The 26,806-nt window shown below is 50.4% G+C and overlaps 1 pseudogene; it reads right to left on the bottom strand.

The window, feature by feature from the left end:
- LOC124019855 overlaps positions 1–25,602 on the bottom strand; it is a 33,794-nt pseudogene extending 8,192 nt beyond the window's left edge.
- Positions 25,603–26,806: the final 1,204 nt, after the last annotated feature.

Below are 26,806 nucleotides of genomic sequence, written 5' to 3'. Positions count from 1 at the left end.
AGGACAACTCAGCCATCCACTCTATCACCATGATCCTAACAGGACAGAACAGCCATCCACTCTATCACCATGATCCTAACAGGACAGCTCAGCCATCCACTCTATCACCATGATCCTAACAGGACAGAACAGCCATCCACTCTATCACCATGATCCTAACAGGACAGCTCAGCCATCCACTCTATCACCATGGTCCTAACAGGACAGCTCAGCCATCCACTCTATCACCATGATCCCAGCAGGACAGCTCAGCCATCCACTCTATCATCATGATCCTAACCGGACAGCTCAGCCATCCACTCTATCACCATGATCCCAGCAGGACAGCTCAGCCATCCACTGTATCACCATGGTCCTAACAGGACAGCTCAGCCATCCACTCTATCACCATGATCCTAACAGGACAGCTCAGCCATCCACTCTATCAATCAATCAATCAATCAAATGTATTTATAAAGCCCTTCTTACATCAGCTGATGTCACAAAGGGCTGTACAGAAACCCAGCCTAAAACCCCAAACAGCAAGCAATGCAGGTGTAGAAGCACGGTGGCTAGAAAAACTCCACTAGAAAGGCCAGAACCTAGGAAGAAACCTAAAGAGGAACCAGACTATGAGCCAGTCTTCTTCTGGCTGTGCCATGGATATTATAACAGAACATGGCCAAGATGTTCAAATGTTCATAGATTACCAGCAGGGTCAAATAATAATAATCACAGTGGTTGTAGAGGGTGCAACAGGTCAGCACCTCATGAGTAAATGTCAGACCTTACAGTGAAATGTCACCTTACAGTGAAATGCTGAATACAACAGGTGTAGTAGACCTTACAGTGAAATCTGAATACAACAGGTGTAGTAGACCTCCAGTGAAATGTTGAATACAACAGGTGGACAGACCTCAGTGAAATGCTGACAACAACAGGTGTAGTAGACCTCACAGTGAAATCCTCAATACAACATGTGTAGTAGACCTTACAGTGAAATGCTGAATACAACAGGTGTAGTAGACCTCACAGTGAAATCCTCAATACAACAGGTGTAGTAGACCTCACAGTGAAATCCTCAATACAACATGTGTAGTAGACCTCACAGTGAAATGCTGACTTACAGGCTCTAACCAACAGTGCGAGAAAAAAAGGTAGGTGTGTGTGTGTGTGTGTGTGTGTGTGTGTGTGTGTGTGTGTGTGTGTGTGTGTGTATCACCATGATCCTAACAGGACAGAACAGCCATCCACTCTATCACTATGATCCCACAGGACAGAACAGCCATCCACTCTATCACCATGATCCTAACAGGACAGAACAGCCATCCACTCTATCACCATGATCCTAACAGGACAGCTCAGCCATCCACTCTATCACCATGATCCCAACAGGACAGCTCAGCCATCCACTGTATCACCATGGTCCCAACAGGACAGCTCAGCCATCCACTGTATCACCATGGTCCCAACAGGACAGCTCAGCCATCCACTGTATCACCATGGTCCCAACAGGACAGCTCAGCCATCCACTGTATCACCATGGTCCCAACAGGACAGAACAGCCATCCACTGTATCACCATGGTCCCAACAGGACAGCTCAGCCATCCACTGTATCACCATGGTCCCAACAGGACAGCTCAGCCATCCACTGTATCACCATGATCCTAACAGGACAGCTCAGCCATCCACTGTATCACCATGGTCCCAACAGGACAGCTCAGCCATCCACTGTATCACCATGGTCCCAACAGGACAGAACAGCCATCCACTGTATCACCATGGTCCCAACAGGACAGCTCAGCCATCCACTGTATCACCACAATCCCTTACTGTTCTCTTTTTGACAGTATCATCGGCTCAAATGTAATCAATTCACCACAACAGGATGTCTTCATTTTTTATTTTTATTTGTTTTACTTGACATAATACAGTCATCCAAAACAATCAATCTGTATGGGTTCGTTTTTCTAAGGAAATGGTTTGCTTGCTTGGTGAACAACTTCAGAATTTGTCTGACCTGTTACCTCAGTACGGTACAACCATACCGCTTGAAGAGTTGCTGAGACTACAGGCCTATCGGACCCCTAGGGACAGTTTACCTGACCTGTTACCTCAGTACGGTACAACCATACTGCTTGAAGAGTTGCTGAGACTACAGGCCTATCGGACCCCTAGGGACAGTTTACCTGACCTGTTACCTCAGTACGGTACAACCATACTGCTTGAAGAGTTGCTGAGACTACAGGCCTATCGGACCCCTAGGGACAGTTTACCTGACCTGTTACCTCAGTACGGTACAACCATACTGCTTGAAGAGTTGCTGAGACTACAGGCCTATCGGACCCCTAGGGACAGTTTACCTGACCTGTTACCTCAGTACGGTACAACCATACTGCTTGAAGAGTTGCTGAGACTACAGGCCTATCGGACCCCTAGGGACAGTTTACCTGACCTGTTACCTCAGTACGGTACAACCATACTGCTTGAAGAGTTGCTTAGACTACAGGCCTATCGGACCCCTAGGGACAGTTTACCTGACCTGTTACCTCAGTACGGTACAACCATACTGCTTGAAGAGTTGCTTAGACTACAGGCCTATCGGACCCCTAGGGACAGTTTACCTGACCTGTTACCTCAGTACGGTACAACCATACTGCTTGAAGAGTTGCTGAGACTACAGGCCTATCGGACCCCTAGGGACAGTTTACCTGACCTGTTACCTCAGTACGGTACAACCATACTGCTTGAAGAGTTGCTGAGACTACAGGCCTATCGGACCCCTAGGGACAGTTTACCTGACCTGTTACCTCAGTACGGTACAACCATACTGCTTGAAGAGTTGCTGAGACTACAGGCCTATCGGACCCCTAGGGACAGTTTACCTGACCTGTTACCTCAGTACGGTACAACCATACTGCTTGAAGAGTTGCTGAGACTACAGGCCTATCGGACCCCTAGGGACAGTTTACCTGACCTGTTACCTCAGTACGGTACAACCATACTGCTTGAAGAGTTGCTGAGACTACAGGCCTATCGGACCCCTAGGGACAGTTTACCTGACCTGTTACCTCAGTACGGTACAACCATACTGCTTGAAGAGTTGCTGAGACTACAGGCCTATCGGACCCCTAGGGACAGTTTACCTGACCTGTTACCTCAGTACGGTACAACCATACTGCTTGAAGAGTTGCTGAGACTACAGGCCTATCGGACCCCTAGGGACAGTTTACCTGACCTGTTACCTCAGTACGGTACAACCATACTGCTTGAAGAGTTGCTGAGACTACAGGCCTATCGGACCCCTAGGGACAGTTTACCTGACCTGTTACCTCAGTACGGTACAACCATACTGCTTGAAGAGTTGCTGAGACTACAGGCCTATCGGACCCCTAGGGACAGTTTACCTGACCTGTTACCTCAGTACGGTACAACCATACTGCTTGAAGAGTTGCTGAGACTACAGGCCTATCGGACCCCTAGGGACAGTTTACCTGACCTGTTACCTCAGTACGGTACAACCATACTGCTTGAAGAGTTGCTGAGACTACAGGCCTATCGGACCCCTAGGGACAGTTTACCTGACCTGTTACCTCAGTACGGTACAACCATACTGCTTGAAGAGTTGCTGAGACTACAGGCCTATCGGACCCCTAGGGACAGTTTACCTGACCTGTTACCTCAGTACGGTACAACCATACTGCTTGAAGAGTTGCTGAGACTACAGGCCTATCGGACCCCTAGGGACAGTTTACCTGACCTGTTACCTCAGTACGGTACAACCATACTGCTTGAAGAGTTGCTTGCTTAGACTACAGGCCTATCGGACCCCTAGGGACAGTTTACCTGACCTGTTACCTCAGTACGGTACAACCATACTGCTTGAAGAGTTGCTGAGACTACAGGCCTATCGGACCCCTAGGGACAGTTTACCTGACCTGTTACCTCAGTACGGTACAACCATACTGCTTGAAGAGTTGCTGAGACTACAGGCCTATCGGACCCCTAGGGACAGTTTACCTGACCTGTTACCTCAGTACGGTACAACCATACTGCTTGAAGAGTTGCTGAGACTACAGGCCTATCGGACCCCTAGGGACAGTTTACCTGACCTGTTACCTCAGTACGGTACAACCATACTGCTTGAAGAGTTGCTTAGACTACAGGCCTATCGGACCCCTAGGGACAGTTTACCTGACCTGTTACCTCAGTACGGTACAACCATACTGCTTGAAGAGTTGCTTAGACTACAGGCCTATCGGACCCCTAGGGACAGTTTACCTGACCTGTTACCTCAGTACGGTACAACCATACTGCTTGAAGAGTTGCTGAGACTACAGGCCTATCGGACCCCTAGGGACAGTTTACCTGACCTGTTACCTCAGTACGGTACAACCATACTGCTTGAAGAGTTGCTTAGACTACAGGCCTATCGGACCCCTAGGGACAGTTTACCTGACCTGTTACCTCAGTACGGTACAACCATACCGCTTGAAGAGTTGCTTAGACTACAGGCCTATCGGACCCCTAGGGACAGTTTACCTGACCTGTTACCTCAGTACGGTACAACCATACTGCTTGAAGAGTTGCTGAGACTACAGGCCTATCGGACCCCTAGGGACAGTTTACCTGACCCAGATTAAACCTATTTCTGGACTTAAAAACAACCTTTCATGGATATTCTCAACTAGGCCTTTTAGTCTGGAAACCGGCCCATTTGGCACATGGCAAGATAGCAGAGAATCTTTAAGTGCACTTGTCAAAGACATAGATGTTGGCCACCTCCTCCGGCTCCCTAACCTAAGCCTAACCGTACCCCTAGCTCTAACCCCACTACTGTTACCACAGCAACAGAGATCTCCGGTTCCCTAACCTAAGCCTAACCTTAGCCTTAGCTCTAACCCCGACTACTGTTACCACAGCAACAGAGATCTCCGGTTTCCTAACCTATGCCTAACCTTAGCCTTAGCTCTAACCCCGACTACTGTTACCACAGCAACAGAGATCAACACCATGGGTCTGTGTCTCACCTGGACAGGGCGATCTCTGCCTTCTGCTTGGCGATGTCTGCAGCTAGCGCTAACCCTGACTACTGTTACCACAGCAACAGAGATCAACTCCATGGGTCTGTGTCTCACCTGGACAGGGCGATCTCTGCCTTCTGCTTGGCGATGTCTGCAGCCTTCTCAGCTGCTTCCACAGCCCGCTCCACCTTCTCCCTGATCTTACTGGCTCTCAGAGGAATCAGGTTCTTCCGCTTCCCGCTGACCAGCGCGTTCTGCTTGTACTTCCCTTCCTCTTTGGTGCTGTCGGGAACGTTGTACAGCCGTAACCATGGCGCTTGTTGGCCACCCACTCCCCTCGTAGCGTAGACCGTCGGAGCGCCGGCTCACGCCCCAACCCGCCCGCTGGTCACTGCGCCACTCGCCGGCGTAGGCCTCGGTGACCGTGGCATCCACAGGAGCGCCCTGCTCGCCGTCCTGGCTAGCGTTGGAGTGTATGTCGGAGGCGGCAGAGGAGACGGTGCTCATGCCGGCCTCGCTGCAGAACGAGCTCTGTTTACTCAGCTGACTGGCCAGGGAACTCTTGGACTCGGAGCGACGCAGCTTCAGACCACTCAGGATCGACTGGCGGAAACGGCCTGGGATATGAAACGACACGACGTTATTTATCCTACAAAATACGATACGATGCAACTTTACAGAAATGGACAACTGACATACAAACACAAGTGTGACATAATAACAGTAAGTCCATGTCAAAGTGCCAATAGATTTGGACTAGAGAAGCAGGGCTAATGGAAGTATTAGCTCATAGATCCCGACCAGCTGCCCACAAACAGCAGAGTCTCACCTTTCCTCTTCCCCCGACGGTCCGCCTCGCTGGGCGCAGTCAGAGCGAAGCCCCCCCTCCCCACGGGACTCCCGACCAGCCCGCCTCCCACCACCCCGTCGGCAGGCGAGACGGTGGTCCCGGCGCCGTCCTCCAGCGGGGTGGAGGGGCCGTGGCTGTGCTCGGAGCGGAGGGAGTTTATGGACGTGCGGAGCGGGTAGAGGATGACGGCCGCCATGCCGTATGGCACACTCTGCCGGACCCCATAGCCGTGCCGCATCCCCCCCAACCACTGGCCCTGGAACGTACCTATAAGAGAGAGTCACAGGGGTCAAATTATAGGGCGATCTGAGGGCATGCATTGCACCACAAAAAAGGTGCATGGATGGAAAGAGGCAGAACAATTAGGTCACCCCCCCCCAGAAAGGTGCATGGATGGAAAGAGGCATAACCAATTAGGTCACCCCCCCAGAAAGGTGCATGGATGGAAAGAGGCATAACCAATTAGGTCACCCCCCCCCCCCAGAAAGGTGCATGGATGGAAAGAGGCAGAACCACTTAGGTCACCCCCCCCCCCAGAAAGGTGAATGGAGGTGCATGGATGGAAAGAGGCAGAACCAATTAGGTCACCCCCCCCCCCCCAGAAAGGTGCATGGATGGAAAGAGGCATAACCAATTAGGTCACCCCCCCCCCCCAGAAAGGTGCATGGATGGAAAGAGGTGTAACATAAGTCTTATTATGAGACACTATGAAAGGCTGTTAGTGCTTATAACAAGTTATAAAGCATTATAGCTGCATGCGTTGTGACATCGTATTTCATTGGGAGAAAATTGTCACGTTGGGTAGCAGGAAGTGACTAACTGATATCACATACATGGCTTGTTTATTCCATTTGAATCAACTATAAGAGAGTGAGACATTATCTCACGTCAACATTCCAGCTCTGCTTCCTGGTTTACTGCAGGTGAAAGGGGTCTTTAAAGGACTATATGATGGGATGAATGGTGGGGAACCACTGTGTCTATATGAAAGCAGTATGGTGGTGGGGAACCACTGTGTCTATATGAAAGCAGTATGGTGGTGGGGAACCACTGTGTGTATATGAAAGCAGTATGGTGGTGGGGAACCACTGTGTGTATATGAAAGCAGTATGGTGGTGGGGAACCACTGTGTGTATATGAAAGCAGTATGGTGGTGGGGAACCACTGTGTGTCTATATGAAAGCAGTATGGTGGTGGGGAACCACTGTGTGTCTATATGAAAGCAGTATGGTGGTGGGGAACCACTGTGTATATATATGAAAGCAGTATGGTGGTGGGGAACCACTGTGTATATATGAAAGCAGTATGGTGGTGGGGAACCACTGTGTGTATATGAAAGCAGTATGGTGGTGGGGAACCACTGTGTGTATATGAAAGCAGTATGGTGGTGGGGAACCACTGTGTATATGAAAGCAGTATGGTGGTGGGGAACCACTGTGTGTATATGAAAGCAGTATGGTGGTGGGGAACCACTGTGTATATATGAAAGCAGTATGGTGGTGGGGAACCACTGTGTGTATATATGAAAGCAGTATGGTGGTGGGGAACCACTGTGTGTATATGAAAGCAGTATGGTGGTGGGGAACCACTGTGTCTATATGAAAGCAGTATGGTGGTGGGGAACCACTGTGTGTATATGAAAGCAGTATGGTGGTGGGGAACCACTGTGTCTATATGAAAGCAGTATGGTGGTGGGGAACCACTGTGTGTATATGAAAGCAGTATGGTGGTGGGGAACCACTGTGTCTATATGAAAGCAGTATGGTGGTGGGGATCCACTGTGTCTATATGAAAGCAGTATGGTGGTGGGGAACCACTGTGTGTATATGAAAGCAGTATGGTGGTGGGGAACCACTGTGTCTATATGAAAGCAGTATGGTGGTGGGGAACCACTGTGTCTATATGAAAGCAGTATGGTGGTGGGGAACCACTGTGTCTATATGAAAGCAGTATGGTGGTGGGGAACCACTGTGTGTATATGAAAGCAGTATGGTGGTGGGGAACCACTGTGTATATATGAAAGCAGTATGGTGGTGGGGAACCACTGTGTGTGTATGAAAGCAGTATGGTGGTGGGGAACCACTGTGTCTATATGAAAGCAGTATGGTGGTGGGGAACCACTGTGTGTATGAAAGCAGTATGGTGGTGGGGAACCACTGTGTCTATATGAAAGCAGTATGGTGGTGGGGAACCACTGTGTCTATATGAAAGCAGTATGGTGGTGGGGAACCACTGTGTCTATATGAAAGCAGTATGGTGGTGGGGAACCACTGTGTGTATATATGAAAGCAGTATGGTGGTGGGGAACCACTGTGTATATATGAAAGCAGTATGGTGGTGGGGAACCACTGTGTGTATATGAAAGCAGTATGGTGGTGGGGAACCACTGTGTATATGAAAGCAGTATGGTGGTGGGGAACCACTGTATGGTGGTGGTGGTGGGGAACCACTGTGTGTATATGATGAAAAGCAGTATGGTGGTGGGGAACCACTGTGTCAGTATGGTGGTGGGGAACCACTGTGTCTAAAGCAGTATGGTGGTGGGGAACCACTGTGTCTATATGAAAGCAGTATGGTGGTGGGGAACCACTGTGTCTATATGAAAGCAGTATGGTGGTGGGGAACCACTGTGTCTATATGAAAGCAGTATGGTGGTGGGGAACCACTGTGTGGTGGGGAACCACTGTATATGAAAGCAGTATGGTGGTGGGGAACCACTGTGTATATATGAAAGCAGTATGGTGGTGGGGAACCACTGTGTGTATATGAAAGCAGTATGGTGGTGGGGAACCACTGTGTATATATGAAAGCAGTATGGTGGTGGGGAACCACTGTGTGTATATGAAAGCAGTATGGTGGTGGGGAACCACTGTGTATATATGAAAGCAGTATGGTGGTGGGGAACCACTGTGTATATATGAAAGCAGTATGGTGGTGGGGAACCACTGTGTGTATATGAAAGCAGTATGGTGGTGGGGAACCACTGTGTATATATGAAAGCAGTATGGTGGTGGGGAACCACTGTGTGTATATGAAAGCAGTATGGTGGTGGGGAACCACTGTGTGTATATGAAAGCAGTATGGTGGTGGTGGGGAACCACTGTGTGTATATGAAAGCAGTATGGTGGTGGGGAACCACTGTGTGTATATGAAAGCAGTATGGTGGTGGGGAACCACTGTGTGGGGAACCACTGTATATGAAAGCAGTATGTGGTAACCACTGTGTGTATATGAAAGCAGTATGGTGGTGGGGAACCACTGTGTGTATATGAAAGCAGTATGGTGGTGGGGAACCACTGTGTGTATATGAAAGCAGTATGGTGGTGGGGAACCACTGTGTGTATATGAAAGCAGTATGGTGGTGGGGAACCACTGTGTGTATATGAAAGCAGTATGGTGGTGGGGAACCACTGTGTGTATATGAAAGCAGTATGGTGGTGGGGAACCACTGTGTGTATATGAAAGCAGTATGGTGGTGGGGAACCACTGTGTGTATATGAAAGCAGTATGGTGGTGGGGAACCACTGTGTGTATATGAAAGCAGTATGGTGGTGGGGAACCACTGTGTGTATATGAAAGCAGTATGGTGGTGGGGAACCAAAAAAGGCCATGGTGGCAAAGTAAATACAATATAGCAAGTAAAACACTGTCACGCCTTGGTCATTGTATCTTGTGTTTTTGTTATATGTTTGGGTAGGCCAGGGTGTGACATGGGTTTATATGTTGTATTTCGTATTGGGGTTTGTATTAATTGGGAGTGTGTATTAGTAGGGGTGTGTCTAGTTAGGCTTGGCTGCCTGAGGCGATTCCTAATTGGAGTCAGCTGATTCTAGTTGTCTCGGATTGGGAACCGTATTTAGGTAGCTTGAGTGCGCGTTGTATTTCGTGGGTGATTGTACCTGTCTCTGTGTTAGTCACCAGATAGGCTGTAATTAGTTTCTCTCGTTTGTTGTTTTCGTATTTTCAGTTATTTCATGTACCGCTATTTTCTTCATTAAAAGTCATGAGTAACCTACTCGCTGCATTTCGGTCTGACTCGCTACAAACAACAGAAGAACTACATTACAGAATCACCCACCATTCACAGACCGAGCAGCGTGTGAACTGGCAGGATCTAAAGGAGGACGTTATGGACGGCAGAAGCAAGGAGTATACTACGTGGGAAGAAATCGACAGGTGGGCGGCCGACCCAGAGCGAGTGCAGGAGCCCGCCTGGGATTCCCTACAGCAATGCGAAGAGGGCTACAGGCGAATCGAATCAACGAAAAGACACGCCGGAAAACGGAGAGGCGCTGGTTTAAACAGGCAGCGACAGCTGGAGCAGCAAAGGGAGGCTGAATTATTTGGAGAATGGACATGGGAAGACGTGTTGGATGGTAAAGGTTGTTACACTTGGGAGGAGATATTGGCCGAAAGAGATCGCCTCCCATGGGAACAGGTGGAGGCACTAAGGAGAGCAGAGGCAGCGGGAGATAGGAGCCGACGATACGAGGGAACACGGTTGGCAAGGAAACCGGAAAAACAGCCCCAAAAAATATTGGGGGAGCTAGAAGGGAGAATAGTTATGCCAGGTAGGAGACCTGCGCATACTCCCTGTGCTCACCGTTGGGCTAGAGAGACCGGGCAGGCACCGTGTTATGCTATGGAGCGCATGGTGTTTTCAGTGCGGGAGCATAGCCCGGTGAGGCACATACCAGCTCTTCCTATTGGCCGGGCTAGAGTGGGCATCGAGCCAGGTAAGCTTGGGCAGGCTCGGTGCTCAAGAGCTCCAGTGCGCCTGCACGGTCCGGTCTATCCAGAGCCACCTCTACACACCAGTCCTCCGGTAGCAGCTCCCGCACCAGGCTTCCTGTGCGTGTCCTCGCGCCAGTACCACCAGTTCCAGCACCACGCACCAGGCCTCCAGTGCGCCTCGCCTGTTCAGCACAGCCAGAGCTTTTCTCCTCTCCTGCACTGTTGGAGTCTCCCGCCTGTTCAGCGCAGCCAGAGCCTTTCTCCTCTCCTGCGCTGCCGGAGTCTCCTGTCTGTCCAGCGCCACCAGTGCTACCAGTCGGCCCAGCACGTCCAGTGCGCCTCGCCTGTTCAGCGCAGCCAGAGCTTTTCTCCTCTCCTGCACTGTTGGAGTCTCCCGCCTGTTCAGCGCAGCCAGAGCCTTTCTCCTCTCCTGCGCTGCCGGAGTCTCCTGTCTGTCCAGCGCCACCAGTGCTACCAGTCGGCCCAGCGCGTCTAGTGCGCCTCGCCTGTTCAGCGCAGCCAGAGCTTTTCTCCTCTCCTGCACTGTTGGAGTCTCCCGCCTGTTCAGCGCAGCCAGAGCCTTTCTCCTCTCCTGCGCTGCCGGAGTCTCCTGTCTGTCCAGCGCCACCAGTGCTACCAGTCGGCCCAGCGCGTCCAGTGCGCCTCGCCTGTTCAGCGCAGCCAGAGCTTTTCTCCTCTCCTGCACTGTTGGAGTCTCCCGCCTGTTCAGCGCAGCCAGAGCCTTTCTCCTCTCCTGCGCTGCCGGAGTCTCCTGTCTGTCCAGCGCCACCAGTGCTACCAGTCGGCCCAGCGCGTCCAGTGCGCCTCGCCTGTTCAGCGCAGCCAGAGCTTTTCTCCTCTCCTGCACTGTTGGAGTCTCCCGCCTGTTCAGCGCAGCCAGAGCCTTTCTCCTCTCCTGCGCTGCCGGAGTCTCCTGTCTGTCCAGCGCCACCAGTGCTACCAGTCGGCCCAGCGCGTCCAGTGCGCCTCGCCTGTTCAGCGCAGCCAGAGCTTTTCTCCTCTCCTGCACTGTTGGAGTCTCCCGCCTGTTCAGCGCAGCCAGAGCCTTTCTCCTCTCCTGCGCTGCCGGAGTCTCCTGTCTGTCCAGCGCCACCAGTGCTACCAGTCGGCCCAGCGCGTCCAGTGCGCCTCGCCTGTTCAGCGCAGCCAGAGCTTTTCTCCTCTCCTGCGCTGCCGGAGTCTCCTGTCTGCCCAGCGCCGCCAGTCGGCCCAGCGTCACCAGTCTGCCAGGATCCGCCAGAAGTGCCAGTCTGCCAGGATCCGCCAGAAGTGCCAGTCTGCCAGGATCCGCCAGAAGTGCCAGTCTGCCAAGATCTTCTAGATCGGCCAGACAACCTGAATCATCCAGGTCCACCAGCCAGCCAGGATTTACCGGAGCCTACTACCTGCCTGAGCTTCCTCTCAGTACTGAGCTTCCTCTCAGTACTGAGCTTCCTTTCAGTACTGAGCTTCCTTTCAGTACTAGGCTTCCTCTCTGTACTGGGCTCCCTCTCAGTACCGAGCTTCCCCTCAGTACTGGGCTGCTTCGGTCCCGGGCTGCCCCTCTGTCCCGGGCTGCCCCTCTGTCCCGAGCTGCCCCTCTGTCCTCAGCTGCCCCTCTATCCCGAGCTGCCCCTCTGTCCCGAGCTGCCCCTCGGTCCCGAGCTGCCCTCGGTCCCGAGCTGCCCCTCGGTCCCGAGCTGCCCCTCAGTTATGTGGGGATCAGGGTGAGGACTATTAGGCCATGGTCGGCGGAGAAGGTGGATTATCCTAGGACGCGAAGGGGAGGAACTAGGACATTTATGGAGTGGGGTCCACGTCCCGAGCCAGAACCGCCACCATGGACAGACGCCCACCCGGACCCTACCTATGCTCTTGAGGTGCGTCCCGGAGTCCGCACCTTAGGGGGGGGGTTTCTGTCACGCCTTGGTCATTGTATCTTGTGTTTTTGTTATATGTTTGGGTAGGCCAGGGTGTGACATGGGTTTATATGTTGTATTTCGTATTGGGGTTTGTATTAATTGGGAGTGTGTATTAGTAGGGGTGTGTCTAGTTAGGCTTGGCTGCCTGAGGCGATTCCTAATTGGAGTCAGCTGATTCTAGTTGTCTCAGATTGGGAACCGTATTTAGGTAGCTTGAGTGCGCGTTGTATTTCGTGGGTGATTGCACCTGTCTCTGTGTTAGTCACCAGATAGGCTGTAATTAGTTTCTCTCGTTTGTTGTTTTCGTATTTTCAGTTATTTCATGTACCGCTATTTTCTTCATTAAAAGTCATGAGTAACCTACACGCTGCATTTCGGTCTGACTCTTTACAAACAACAGACGAACTACATTACAAACACTGGAATGGTAGATTTGCAATGGAAGAATGTGCAAAGTAGAAATAAAAATAATGGGGTGCAAAGGAGCAAAATAAATAAATAAATAAAATACAGTTGGGAAAGAGGTAGTTGTTTGGGCTAAATTATAGGTGGGCTATGTACAGGTGCAGTAATCTGTGAGCTGATCTGACAGTTGGTGCTTAAAGCTAGTGAGGGAGATAAGTGTTTCCAATTTCAGAGATTTTTGTAGTTCGTTCCAGTCATTGGCAGCAGAGAACTGGAAGGAGAGGCAGCCAAAGAAAGAATTGGTTTTGGGGGTGACTAGAGAGATATACCTGCTGGAGCGTGTGCTACAGGTGGGAGATGCTATGGTGACCAGCGAGCTGAGATAAGGGGGGACTTTACCTAGCAGGGTCTTGTAGATGACATGGAGCCAGTGGGTTTGGCGACGAGTATGAAGGGCCAGCCAACGAGAGCGTACAGGTCGCAATGGTGGGTAGTATATGGGGCTTTGGTGACAAAACAGATTGCACTGTGATAGACTGCATCCAATTTGTTGAGTAGGGTATTTGGGGCTATTTTGTAAATGACATCGCCAAAGTCGAGGATTGGTAGGATGGTCAGTTTTACAAGGGTATGTTTGGCAGCATGAGTGAAGGATGCTTTGTTGCGAAATAGGAAGCCAATTCTAGATTTAACTTTGGATTGGAGATGTTTGATATGGGTCTGGAAGGAGAGTTTACAGTCTAACCAGACACCTAAGTATTTGTAGTTGTCCACGTATTCTAAGTCAGAGCCGTCCAGAGTAGTGATGTTGGACAGGCGGGTAGGTGCAGGTAGCGATCGGTTGAAGAGCATGGATTTAGTTTTACTTGTATTTAAGAGCAATTGGAGGCCACGGAAGGAGAGTTGTATGGCATTGAAGCTTGCCTGGAGGGTTGTTAACACAGTGTCCAAAGAAGGGCCGGAAGTATACAGAATGGTGTCGTCTGCGTAGAGGTGGATCAGGGACTCACCAGTAGCAAGAGCGACCTCATTGATGTATACAGAGAAGAGAGTCGGTCCAAGAATTGAACCCTGTGGCACCCCCATAGAGACTGCCAGAGGTCCGGACAGCAGACCCTCCGATTTGACACACTGAACTCTGTCTGCAAAGTAGTTGGTGAACCAGGATTGGTAGGATGGTCAGTTTTACAAGGGTATGTTTGGCAGCATGAGTGAAGGATGCTTTGTTGCGAAATAGGAAGCCAATTCTAGATTTAACTTTGGATTGGAGATGTTTGATTTGGGTCTGGAAGGAGAGTTTACAGTCTAACCAGACACCTAAGTATTTGTAGTTGTCCACGTATTCTAAGTCAGAGCTGTCCAGAGTAGTGATGTTGGACAGGCGGGTAGGTGCAGGTAGCGATCGATCGGTTGAAGAGCATGCATTTAGTTTTACTTGTATTTAAGAGCAATTGGAGGCCACGGAAGGAGACTTGTATGGCATTGAAACTTGCCTGGAGGGTTGTTAACACAGTGTCCAAAGAAGGGCCGGAAGTATACAGAAGAGAACAGAGAGAAGCTCCAGACGAGACAGATCTTTCTCGAGGAGCTGGGCAAGGCATTGTACCCGCCCGCCTGACCATTCTGCCTGCCTGACCATTCTGCCTGCCTGCCCATTCTGCCTGCCACTCTGTACCCGCCCGCCTGACCATTCTGCCTGCCTGACCATTCTGCCTGCCTGACCATTCTGCCTGCCACTCTGTACCCGCCTGCCTGACCATTCTGCCTGCCTGACCATTCTGCCTGCCTGACCATTCTGCCTGCCTGACCATTCTGTCTGCCACTCTGTACCCGCCTGCCTGACCATTCTGCCTGCCACTCTGTACCCGCCTGCCTGACCATTCTGCCTGCCTGACCATTCTGCCTGCCACTCTGTACCCGCCTGCCTGACCATTCTGCCTGCCTGACCATTCTGCCTGCCACTCTGTACCCGCCTGCCTGACCATTCTGCCTGCCTGACCATTCTGCCTGCCACTCTGTACCCGCCTGCCTGACCATTCTGCCTGCCTGACCATTCTGCCTGCCACTCTGTACCCGCCTGCCTGACCATTCTGCCTACCTGACCATTCTGCCTACCTGACCATTCTGCCTGCCTGACCATTCTGCCTGCCTGACCATTCTGCCTGCCACTCTGTATCCGCCTGCCTGACCATTCTGCCTACCTGACCATTCTGCCTGCCTGACCATTCTGCCTACCTGACCATTCTGCCTGCCTGACCATTCTGCCTGTCTGACCATTCTGCCTGCCACTCTGTACCTCCTGGACTCTGAACTGGTTTTGACCTTTTGCCTGTCCATGGCCATTCTCTTGTGTGTCTGCATCGGGGTCTCGTCTTGTGTCCTTATATAAATACATTTGTAAAACACAGAAACTCTGTCTCTCATGTGGTGTGTCAACTGGCCTTCATTTGTGTTCAATGGGGCTCATTTATCATTTCCATAAAATACTATATGTAAAATTTGTCCTTCCAATTTGATTATAATTACATTTTATAAAAAAAGAAATAATAGCAATTTTATTGATAAGTGTGATCGAGCAGGTAAATGGCAAATATTAGCCATGTATGCTGTCTATACTGCTTGTAATTTATATAAGTCAACATCTAAGTATTTAGTATTAAGTATGTTTACTTAAATTGTTATGGCTGAATTGATTTAAAAACCTAATAATGTTGTGGGTCCATCAGACCATCAGACCCGAGAAGATCGGGAGAATAACAAAAAGTGTTAAATATCAACGCGTCACACAGTGGTTAAATATCATGACCGCACATCACGTCATGACAACAGGTTAAATATCACGGACCGCACATCACGTCATGACAACAGGTTAAATATCATGGACCGCATGACAACATCACCGCCATGACAACAGGTTAAATATCATGACCGCACATCACGCCATGACAACAGGTTAAATATCACGGACAACAGGTTAAATATCATGGATCACGTCATGACAACAGGTTAAATATCACGGACCGCACATCACGTCATGACAACAGGTTAAATATCACGGACCGCACATCACGTCATGACAACAGGTTAAATATCACGGACCGCACATCACGCCATGACAACAGGTTAAATATCACGGACCGCAATCACGCCATGACAACAGGTTAAATATCATTTTCACGCAGGCATTATGACAACCAGGTTAAAACTAAGATGTTAGGTTTTATTTCACAACATCACGCTGACAACCCGGACCGCAAATAATGATCCGTTTTATCTTATGTTGTTTTAAATATCAGTGGATTCACGCCATAAAGATTGTTTACATCTAATTTCAGTAAATGAGGTTTTTAACGCGAACATAAACACGTTTTAGTGGCCTAATAAACGGTTATTTCACCTCCATTTCAATCATCTAAAAACAGAGGAATGACGTCTCGTGAACCTTCGCTGACCGGTGTCACGTCTGTCAAAGTGTAAGAGATCGGGACCTGTCCATGGTGCTGAAATGCAGATCGCAATAGACAAAGCTATGCTGCGCCGACCCCATGTAAATACACGACGCACACGTCATGTTATTAGCCTACACTCACACAACAGGTTAAATATCATGTGTAGCTGTTGGTAAATAGCGACAATAGCACGTCTATTGGGTAGTGGAAAATGTGTCAGCTCGTGCATGCTATATTAATCTCCCAGGTGAGATGACCGAACTCTCTCTCGTGACGCAGTCTTTATTTTGATTTATTTTTGATCTAATTCTGGAGTGTTATTACGGTCGCCTCCGCTAAATCATAAACCAAATAACACCAAGGTTATCTGCTGGTTATTTAAACCATTGCGGTACATCTGATATTAGAACTAAACAGGCTACGCTGGTAAACAACCTCTTTCAACACAGCAGCCACGGATCTGGTTTCCATGGTCCCCTCTGCATCACTTATTGACCCCATGGTGCTCTCTACCTTTCCCTATCTCTAAATACCGATTCTGTTCCTCCCTCCCACAATCTACCTCCCTCTTTTATAGCCAATCCCTCACTCTACCTCCCTCTCTTCCTCCCTCACTCTATCTCTCTACCTTTCCCTATCTCTACCTCTCTTCCTGAGAGACCGAACTTTATTTTATCTAATTCTGGAGTGTTATTACCTCACTCTACCTCCCTTATCTTCCTCCCATCTGACTCTACCTCCCTCTCTTCCTCCCTCTGCTCTATCTCTCTACCTTTCCCTATCTCTACCTCTCTTCCTCCCCCCCTCTACCTCCCTCTCTTCCTCCCTCACTCTACCTACCTCTCTTCCTCCCTCACTCTACCTTCCTCTCTTCCTCCCTCACTCTACCTCCCTCTCTTTCTCCCTCACTCTACCTCCCTCTCTTCCTCCCTCACTCTACCTACCTCTCTTCCTCCCTCACTCTACCTCCTCTTCCTTTCCCTCACTCTACCTCCCTCTCTTCCTCCCTCACTCTACCTACCTCTCTTCCTCCCTCACTCTACCTCCCTCTCTTTCTCCCTCACTCTACCTACCTCTCTTCCTCCCTCACTTTACCTCCCTCTCTTCCTCCCTCACTCTACCTTCCTCTCTTCCTCCCTCACTCTACCTCCCTCTCTTCCTCCCTCACTCTACCTACCTCTCTTCCTCCCTCACTCTACCTACCTATCTTCCTCCCTCACTCTACCTCCCTCTCTTCCTCCCTCACTCTACCTCTACCTTTCCCTATCTACCTACCTCTCTTCCTCCCTCACTCTACCTCCCTCTCTTCCTCCCTCACTCTACCTCCCTCTCTTCCTCCCTCACTCTACCTCTATCCCTTTTCCTCCCTCACTCTACCTACCTCTCTTCCTCCCTCACTCTACCTACCTCTCTTCCTCCCTCACTCTACCTCCCTCTCTTCCTCCCTCACTCTACCTCTACCTTTCCCTATCTATACCTCTCTTCCTCCCTCACTCTACCTCCCTCTCTTCCTCCCTCACTCTACCTACCTCTCTTCCTCCCTCACTCTACCTCTCCCTCCCTCACTCTACCTCCTCTCTTCCTCCCTCACTCTACCTTCCTCTCTTCCTCCCTCACCTACCTCTACCTCTCTCCCTCCCTATCTCTACCTCTCTTCTTCCTCCCTCACTCTACCTCCCTCTCTACCTTTCCCTATCTCTACCTCTCTTCCTCCCTCACTCTACCTACCTCTCTTCCTCCCTCACTCTACCTCTACCTTTCCCTGTCTCTACCTCTCTTCCTCCCTCCCTCTACCTCCCTCTCTTCCTTCCTCACTCTACCTCCCTCTCTTCCTCCCTCACTCTACCTCTACCTTTCCCTGTCTCTACCTCTCTTCCTCCCTCCCTCTACCTCCCTCTCTTCCTCCCTCCCTCTACCTCCCTCTCTTCCTCCCTCACTCTATCTCTCTACCTTTCCCTATCTCTACCTCTCTTCCTCCCTCACTCCACCTCCCTCTCTTCCTCCCTCACTCTACCTCCCTCTCTTCCTCCCTCACTCTACCTCCCTCTCTTCCTCCCTTCCTTCCCCTGGCACCCCTCCCTGCCTCTCTCGGCTCATCCCGGTTCAATGGAGTTGCTTTGTTATCAAACGGCCTAGATTGGGGACAGTTTGACATTTACTGTGTGTGTGTGTGTGTGTGTGTGTGTGTGTGTGTGTGTGTGTGTGTGTGTGTGTGTGTGTGTGTGTGTGTGTGTGTGTGTGTGTGTGTGTGTGTGTGTGTGTGTGTGTGTGTGTGTGTGTGTGTGTGGGGGGGGGCAGATGTCTCTTTATCTCTTTATATTACAGTGGAGAGGATGAACATGCGCAGGTAGCCTACAGGACACCTTTTTAAGTAGCCTAGTGAAATGAATACATGTCAAAAGTTAAGTTAAGTGACCATTATTTAGACAATATTGAAGCGTTTGAGGTCAAGGAATAGCTACTCTGATTGTTAAGGAGGCAGAACGCGCGTTAATCTTTCCTGAATAACTGGGCCTGCTGGGCGCATGAGACTGTGTGGCTACACAATGTAGGACGACTTGGGAGAATGAGGACGGGCAGAAGGATAAACACAGCCAGACTGTCCTGTACGGTGCCTCATCTAGATCAAGAGGAGACCCACAATTCATCCAGACGGAATGAAACATTCAAATATCGGGGCTTTTGCGCCATTATTCAATGGCATTTTCACTTTAGTTTATAGTACCTCACCGATATATTTGAGCCTTTTAGTATTCCCACTTCTGACACCAATGCACCGAACGGCAGGACAAGGGAGTGAACCCGGGTCATTGGCGTGAAAGGAAAACCCCATAATGCATCGTGCCAATAGGGGAACCCACTCTCTATATGAGGGAATCCTTAAATACAGTAAGATACATTTGTTTCAGCTGCGTGTCTTCACTCTTATTTCATGTGTAATGACACACCTGGTCTCTCCTCAGTACCTGGCCTCTCCTCTGCACCTGGCCTCTCCTCTACACCTGGCCTCTCCTCTACACCTGGCCTCTCCTCTACACCTGGCCTCTCCTCTACACCTGGCCTCTCCTCTACACCTGGCCTCTCCTCTGCACCTGGCCTCTCCTCTACACCTGGCCTCTCCTCTACACCTGGCCTCTCCTCTACACCTGGCCTCTCCTCTACACCTGGCCTCTCCTCTCCACCTGGCCTCTCCTCTCCACCTGGCCTCTCCTCTACACCTGGCCTCTCCTCTCCTCCCACCTGGCCCTCCTCTACACCTGGCCTCTCCTCTACCTGGCCTCTCCTCTACACCTGGCCTCTCCTCTACACCTGGCCTCTCCTCTACACCTGGCCTCTCCTCTACACCTGGCCTCTCCTCTACACCTGGCCTCAACTCTACACCTGGCCTCTCCTCTACACCTGGCCTCTCCTCTACACCTGGCCTCTCCTCTCCACCTGGCCTCTCCTCTACACCTGGCCTCTCCTCTCCACCTGGCCTCTCCTCTCCACCTGGCCTCTCCTCTCCACCTGGCCTCTCACTCCACCTGGCCTCTCCTCTACACCTGGCCTCTCCTCTCCACCACCTGGCCTCTCCTCTCTACCTGGCCTCTCCTCTACACCTGGCCTCTCCTCTCCACCTGGCCTCTCCTCTGCCCTGGCCTCTCCTCTGCCAATCAGTTATTCCTCTACGTTCTTGTGGATTTATATCAGAAAATTGATGCAGATTTGAATGATTTTATGTGGCCTGATTGCTAGTTAACCTATTGCAGATCTGGACAAACGATCCACCTACCACTATTGTCACTATGTACAGAGGGCAGGATAGAGTTGACTACAGGGCAGGATACTGTATACTAAACGTGTAGAAAAGTGTAGAGCACCAGGGAAATACCACAGCACCTTGGTAGGGGAGGAGCGTGCAGGCAGATTAGGAAATGTGGCTATATTGAAGAAATTATTTTGTTAAACCTGCAAAATGGGGAATGTAAACCAGGGAAAATGCATTACCCTCCCCTGTGCCTAATAATACAAATAAATAAAAATCCCCCATCCCTACCCAAAGTAAAACAAAAGCTAGACAAACCTCCCTTATTTTGGACCGGCCCACCTCAGTCAATTTCAAACTGTCCCTTTGCGCCCAAGTCAGAAAACCCCAGTGACAATGCCAAAGCACCAATCAGGGCGCAGAACACAGAGAGTCTCCAGTGACAGGCTGACCTGCTGTCTCTGCGTTACCATGGCGATTTACAGTACAGAGGTGGCTGTGGTATAATGCAGAGCGAGAGAGGGATGGGGAGAGAAAGAGAATGGATGTTATATAGTAAAGAATGAGGAGAATTGAAAGAATTTATGTGGGGGAATGATTGGAGAATAACCTATTGAGATCTGGACAAACGATCCACCTACCACTATTGTCACTATGTACAGAGGGCAGGATAGAGTTGACTGTATACTAAACGTGTAGAAAAGTGTAGAGCATAGGAAAGGCCATAGAGGACCTTGGAATAGGGGAGGAGGAAGAATAGAGGAGGCAGAATAGAGGAAATGGGAATATATTGAGAAGAATATTTTGGGGGAAACCTGAGGAAAATGGGAGGGGGAATAGAAACCAATAGAGGAGGAAGAATGAGGAGGGGGATCCCCTGTGGAGAATAATAGAGGAGGAAGAATAGAAAATAGAGGATCCCTAGAAGGGGAAAACAAAAAGCTAGACAAATAGAGGAGGGGAATAGAGGAGGGGGAATTTCAAACTGTCCCTAGAGGAGGAAGAATAGAGAAAATAGAGGAGGAATGCCAAAGGAGGGGGAATCAGGAGGCAGAATAGAGGAGGAAGAATAGAGGAGGGGCTGAGGAGGGGTCTAGAGGAGGAAGAATAGAGGAGCGGGAATTACAGTAGAGGAGGTGTCTAGAGGAGGGGGAATGAGGAGGAAGAATAGAGGAGGGAATAGAGGGAGAGAGGAAATAGAGGAGGAAGAATAGAGGAGGGATGAATAGAGGATATAGTAGGGAAGAATAGAGGAGGGGGAGGGGGAATAGAGGAGGAAGAATAGAGGAGGGGGAATAGAGGAGGAAGAATAGGAATAGAGGAGGAATAGAGAGGAAGAATAGAGGGGGGGGAATAGAGGGGGAAGGGAAGAATAGAGGAGGGGGAATAGAGGAGAATAGAAAGAATAGAGGAGGGGAATAGAGGAGGAAGAATAGAGGAGGGGGAATAGAGGAAGAGAGGAGAAATAGAAGAGGAAGAATAGAGGAGGGGGAATAGAGGAGGAAGAATAGAGGAGGGGGAATAGAGGAGAAGGAATAGAGGAGGAAGAATAGAGGAGGGGGAATAGAGGAGGAGGAATAGAGGGGGAAATAGAGGAGGAAGAATAGAGGAATAGGGGGGGAATAGAGGAGGAAGAATAGAGGAGGGGGATAGAGGAGGGGGAAATAGAGGAGGAGGAATAGAGGAGGGGGAATAGAGGAGAGAGGAATAGAGGAGGGGGAATAGAGGAGGAGGAATAGAGGAGGGGGAATAGAGGAGGGGGAATAGAGGAGGAGGAATAGAGGAGAAGGCATAGAGGAGGGGAATAGTGGAGGAGGAATAGAGGAGGAAGAATAGGAAGAGGGGGAATAGAGGAGTGAGGAATAGAGGGGGGAAGAGAGGGGGAGGGGGGAATAGAGGAGGGGGAATAGACAAGGATGAATAGAGAAGGGGCAATAGAGGAGGAGGGGGGGGGAATAGAGGAGAATAGAGGAATAGAGGAGGGGGAATAGAGGAGAAGGCAAAGAGGAGGGGGAATAGAGGAGGAGGAAGAGAGGGGGATAGAGAAGGGGGAATGGAACAGGAGGAATAGAGGAGGAGGAAGAGAGGAGGGGGAATATAGGAGGGGGAAGAGAGGAGAATAGAGGAGGGGGAATAGAGGAGAATAAAGGGGGATAGAGGAGGGGAATAGAGGAGGGGGAATAGAGGAGAGGGGAATAGAGGAGGGGGAATAGAGGAGGAGGAATAGAGGAGGAGGAATAGAGGAGGGGGAATAGAGGAGGAGGAATAGAGGGTTGGGAATAGAGGAGGGGGAATAGAAGGGGGAATAGAGGAGGAAGAATAGAGGAGGGGGAATAGAGGAGGAGGAATAGAGGAGGGGGATAGAGGAGGAATAGGAATAGAGGAGGAGGAATAGAGGTTTGGGGAATAGAGGAGGGGGAATAGAGATGCTGAGGGATATAACGATTCAAGGAGGGGGAATAGATAGGAGGAATGGTGGCAGGCAGTCAGAGGCTAATAGTAGGATGAATAGAGGAGGAACAATAGATGCAGGGGGAATAGAGGAGTGAGGAATAGAGGGGAGCATCAGGAGGGGAATAGAGGAGGGGGAATAACATGGACTATAGAGCTAGGGGCAATGAGGAGGAGGAATAGAGGAGGAGGAATACAGGGGGAACTGGAAATAGGAATAGGAGGGGAATAGAGGAGGAGGAATGTCTTTGATAAGAGGGGGAATGCAGGAGGAATAGGAGGAGGGAAGAGAGGGGACCTAGAAATAGAGGAGGAGGAATAGAGGAGGATGAAGAGGAGGAGAATAGGAGGAATAGAGGAGGAGGAATAGAGGAGGAGGAATATAGGTTTGGGGAATAGAGGAGGGGGAATAGTGAGAGTACAGGGACTGATAAATGATTCAGCAGGCTTCAGATAAGACAGAGGCCTGAATGTCAGATCTAGTGCCAGTACAGGGGCTCCTGCACTGATTCAGCAGGCCAGATAAGACAGAGTCCTGAATGTTATTACTGGCAGCATCATTGTTTGTCTTTTCAGCGTGGTAACATGTACTATACTGCTAGTCCACATGAAGTGTTCTTCTCTCACACCACTTTATTACAGAACTGGAAATAGCAATATAGCCTACATACTCTGTCTTTGTAAAGCTTGCACACACACATAGGGCCTAGCCCAGATCCAGACCTAGTCCTGAATGTTCTCTAGGATCTAGTGCCAGTCTACAGGGACTCCTCTCTGATTCAGCTAGCCCAGATCCAGACCTAGTCCTGAATGTTCTCTAAGATCTAGTGCCAGTCTACAGGGACTCCTCTCTGATTCAGCTAGCCCAGATCCAGACAGAGTCCTGAATGTTCTCTAGGATCTAGTGCCAGTCTACAGGGACTCCTCTCTGATTCAGCTAGCCCAGATCCAGACAGAGTCCTGAATGTTCTCTAGGATCTAGTGCCAGTCTACAGGGGCTCCTCTCTGATTCAGCTAGCCCAGATCCAGACAGAGTCCTGAATGTTCTCTAGGATCTAGTGCCAGTCTACAGGGGCTCCTCTCTGATTCAGCTAGCCCAGATCCAGACAGAGTCCTGAATGTTCTCTAGGATCTAGTGCCAGTCTACAGGGGCTCCTCTCTGATTCAGCTAGCCCAGATCCAGACAGAGTCCTGAATGTTCTCTAGGATCTAGTGCCAGTCTACAGGGGCTCCTCTCTGATTCAGCTAGCCCAGATCCAGACAGAGTCCTGAATGTTCTCTAGGATCTAGTGCCAGTCTACAGGGACTCCTCTCTGATTCAGCTAGCTCAGATCCAGACAGAGTCCTGAATGTTCTCTAGGATCTAGTACCAGTCTACAGGGGCTCCTCTCTGATTCAGCTAGCCCAGATCCAGACCTAGTCCTGAATGTTCTCTAGGATCTAGTACCAGTCTACAGGGGCTCCTCTCTGATTCAGCTAGCTCAGATCCAGACAGAGTCCTGAATGTTCTCTAGGATCTAGTACCAGTCTACAGGGGCTCCTCTCTGATTCAGCTAGCCCAGATCCAGACAGAGTCCTGAATGTTCTCTAGGATCTAGTGCCAGTCTCCAGGGCTCCTCTCTGATTCAGCTAGCCCAGATCCAGACAGAGTCCTGAATGTTCTCTAGGATCTAGTGCCAGTCTGCAGGGGCTCATATCTGATTCTCTGCATGTTTCAGACCTATTACTGCCGACTGGGGAGGTGACCTGTATATTGTTATCAATCCCAGCTGAAATAGTTCTCAGATATGGGATAACCATTTCAGATACAAGGGGAGGTAGGTAGAGATACTGTATGAAGAGAGATGGAGAGAACAGAATACAATGGGATGAGGGTTGAAAGGAGGATGAGAGGTACAGGATAAGGAGAGGGTAGAGTGACCCTTATAGCACCTGTTTTATAGTGGCTTAACACCAACATAGAATGAATACAAGTGTGATGCATAGTAAAGAGCAACCTCAGCGTGATGGCTTGCTGTGTCCCTTCCTTACCTCCATCAGAGTACGTCTCAGTCCCGTATCCATCCTGCAGGCCGTTGCTCCAGGTCCCTTCGTAACGGGCCCCGCTGACCGTGCTCTCCAGTTGGCCGTAGCGTCCCTTGAAGCCCTGCGTCCACTCCCCCCTGTAGTCCCAGCGGCCCTTGCTCTCCACGCCGACGCCGTGGCGTTTCCCCTGCGCCCACGTGCCCTGGTAACTATTCCCGCTGGGCCAGGTGTAGACGCCCAGGACCTCGAAGCCGTGGCTCCAGGCCCCGGCGTACTCCCCCTGACCCTGTGGCCCTGTGCAGACCCCCCGGCCATGGGCCTTGCCCTGCTCCCACCCTCCACAGTACGACCCCCCGTCATCAAAGTCAAACCTGCCTCCAGTGGACATGCATGAAACAGGTTTAGGCAAAATCCTCAGAACGTCAAGAAGAGTAAATCAGATTTACACAGAAAGATCAGGGCCGGGAGGCGAAGATGGAGATAGAATCATGGAGGTTTAGATCTCCTAGTATTTCCCTTTACCTTCTTGTTGTTGTTTTTTTAATGATAATGGAATCAAAAACAGGTTCCCCGTCTTGTACAAATCAGGGCTTGGTCCAGAGAACATCACCTGGGACGGAGAGAGAGGTTTCATCTGTCTGTCAATGGAGGTGGCAGGGTCTGGATCTCGGTCTGGACCTGGCGCGACGTTAAGGATGCTAGATGCTACTGCCGGCCGAGCATTCTGCTTCCCACGGCTGTATGCGCTCCTCCTCCTCTCCTCCTCCTCCTCCTCCTCCTCCTCCTCCTCCACCCTCCTCCTCCTCCTCCACCCTCCTCGCCAGCTGGGATGGCACTAACCCACTCACCTCTCCGTTGGCTGGGGCACTCCAGACAGGCTAGGCCCAGGCTTTTCTAATAGTCCCAGAGGCCCTGACGGCAGCAGTGCCACAGCGAGCTCAATCAGACATACCACCACCACCCGTCTAGCTGTGCCGTACTGGCACACAGAAATGGAGAGAGGATAGAGACGGGAGAGGGAGAGAGGAGATAGAGATGGGAGAGGGAGAGAGGATAGAGACGGGAGAGGGAGAGAGGATAGAGACGGGAGAGGGAGAGAGGATAGAGACGGGAGAGGGAGAGAGAGGATAGAGACGGGAGGGAGAGGATAGAGACGGGAGAGGGAGAGAGGATAGAGACGGGAGAGGGAGAGAGGATAGAGACGGGAGAGAGGATAGAGATGGGAGAGGGAGGATAGAGACCGGAGAGGGAGAGAGGATAGAGACGGGAGAGGGAGAGAGGATAGAGACGGGAGAGGGAGAGAGGATAGAGACGGGAGGGAGAGATCGGGAGAGAGATCCTCACCAGTACGCCCCAGAAATAAACAGAGATGGGCTATAGCTATAGAATGGGCTGGAAACATCCGAACACACACATCCGTAAACACACACACACACACACACACTGAACACACACACCTCAGACGACCTAACGGACTGTGTATTCCCCTTTGCTCCCCTCTTCTTCTGTCTTGTTCTCTCCTTCCTCCTCCTCCTCCTCACTGTGCTCCTGCAGCGCTGTAGCGATGGAGCTGCATTCTCTCCTGAACAACATGGGAGGAGGGTTGATGCAACAACAAAATATATATATAATGATTGTCTTCCTTTCCTCTTAATCTTCTGTATTTAGAGCTCAACCCCCTTATGTCTGGGTCATTAATATATCCAGTTTCCCACAAGTCATATGATGTTGGTCTCTCGATCTCTTCTCTCCCTTGCTTTCTCTCTCTCTCTCTCGCTCTAAAATCTGCTCATTACTGAAGGACTGGTCCACCCCATCCAATACCCCTCCCCCACACGCTCCCTGTCTCACCCCCTCCTCCGGCAGGCTCTTAAAGAGACAGGGATACAGGGACAGGGGAAGAGCAGCGTGTGTTCTCTTTCTCTCCCTCCCTCCTCCTGCAGGCTCTTAAAGAGACAGGGATACAGGGACAGGGGAAGAGCAGCGTGTGTTCTCTCTCTCTCCCTCTCTCTCTCCCTCTCTCTCTCTCCCTCGCTCTCTCTCTCTCTCTCTCCCTCTCTCTCTCCCTCTCTCTCTCTCCCTCGCTCTCTCTCTCTCTACCTTTCTCTCAATTCAATTCAATTCAAGGGGCTTTATTGGTAGGGGAAACATATGTTAACATTGCCAAAGCTAGTGAAGTAGATAATATACAAAAGTGAAATAATCAATACAAATTAACAGT

This window comes from Oncorhynchus gorbuscha, unplaced genomic scaffold (genome assembly GCF_021184085.1).
Source record: "Oncorhynchus gorbuscha isolate QuinsamMale2020 ecotype Even-year unplaced genomic scaffold, OgorEven_v1.0 Un_scaffold_697, whole genome shotgun sequence".
In the NCBI taxonomy this organism is placed as follows: Eukaryota; Metazoa; Chordata; class Actinopteri; order Salmoniformes; family Salmonidae; genus Oncorhynchus; species Oncorhynchus gorbuscha.
Note: the sequence above shows the minus strand (reverse complement) of the source record. Positions and strands in the feature narration are given on the sequence as shown.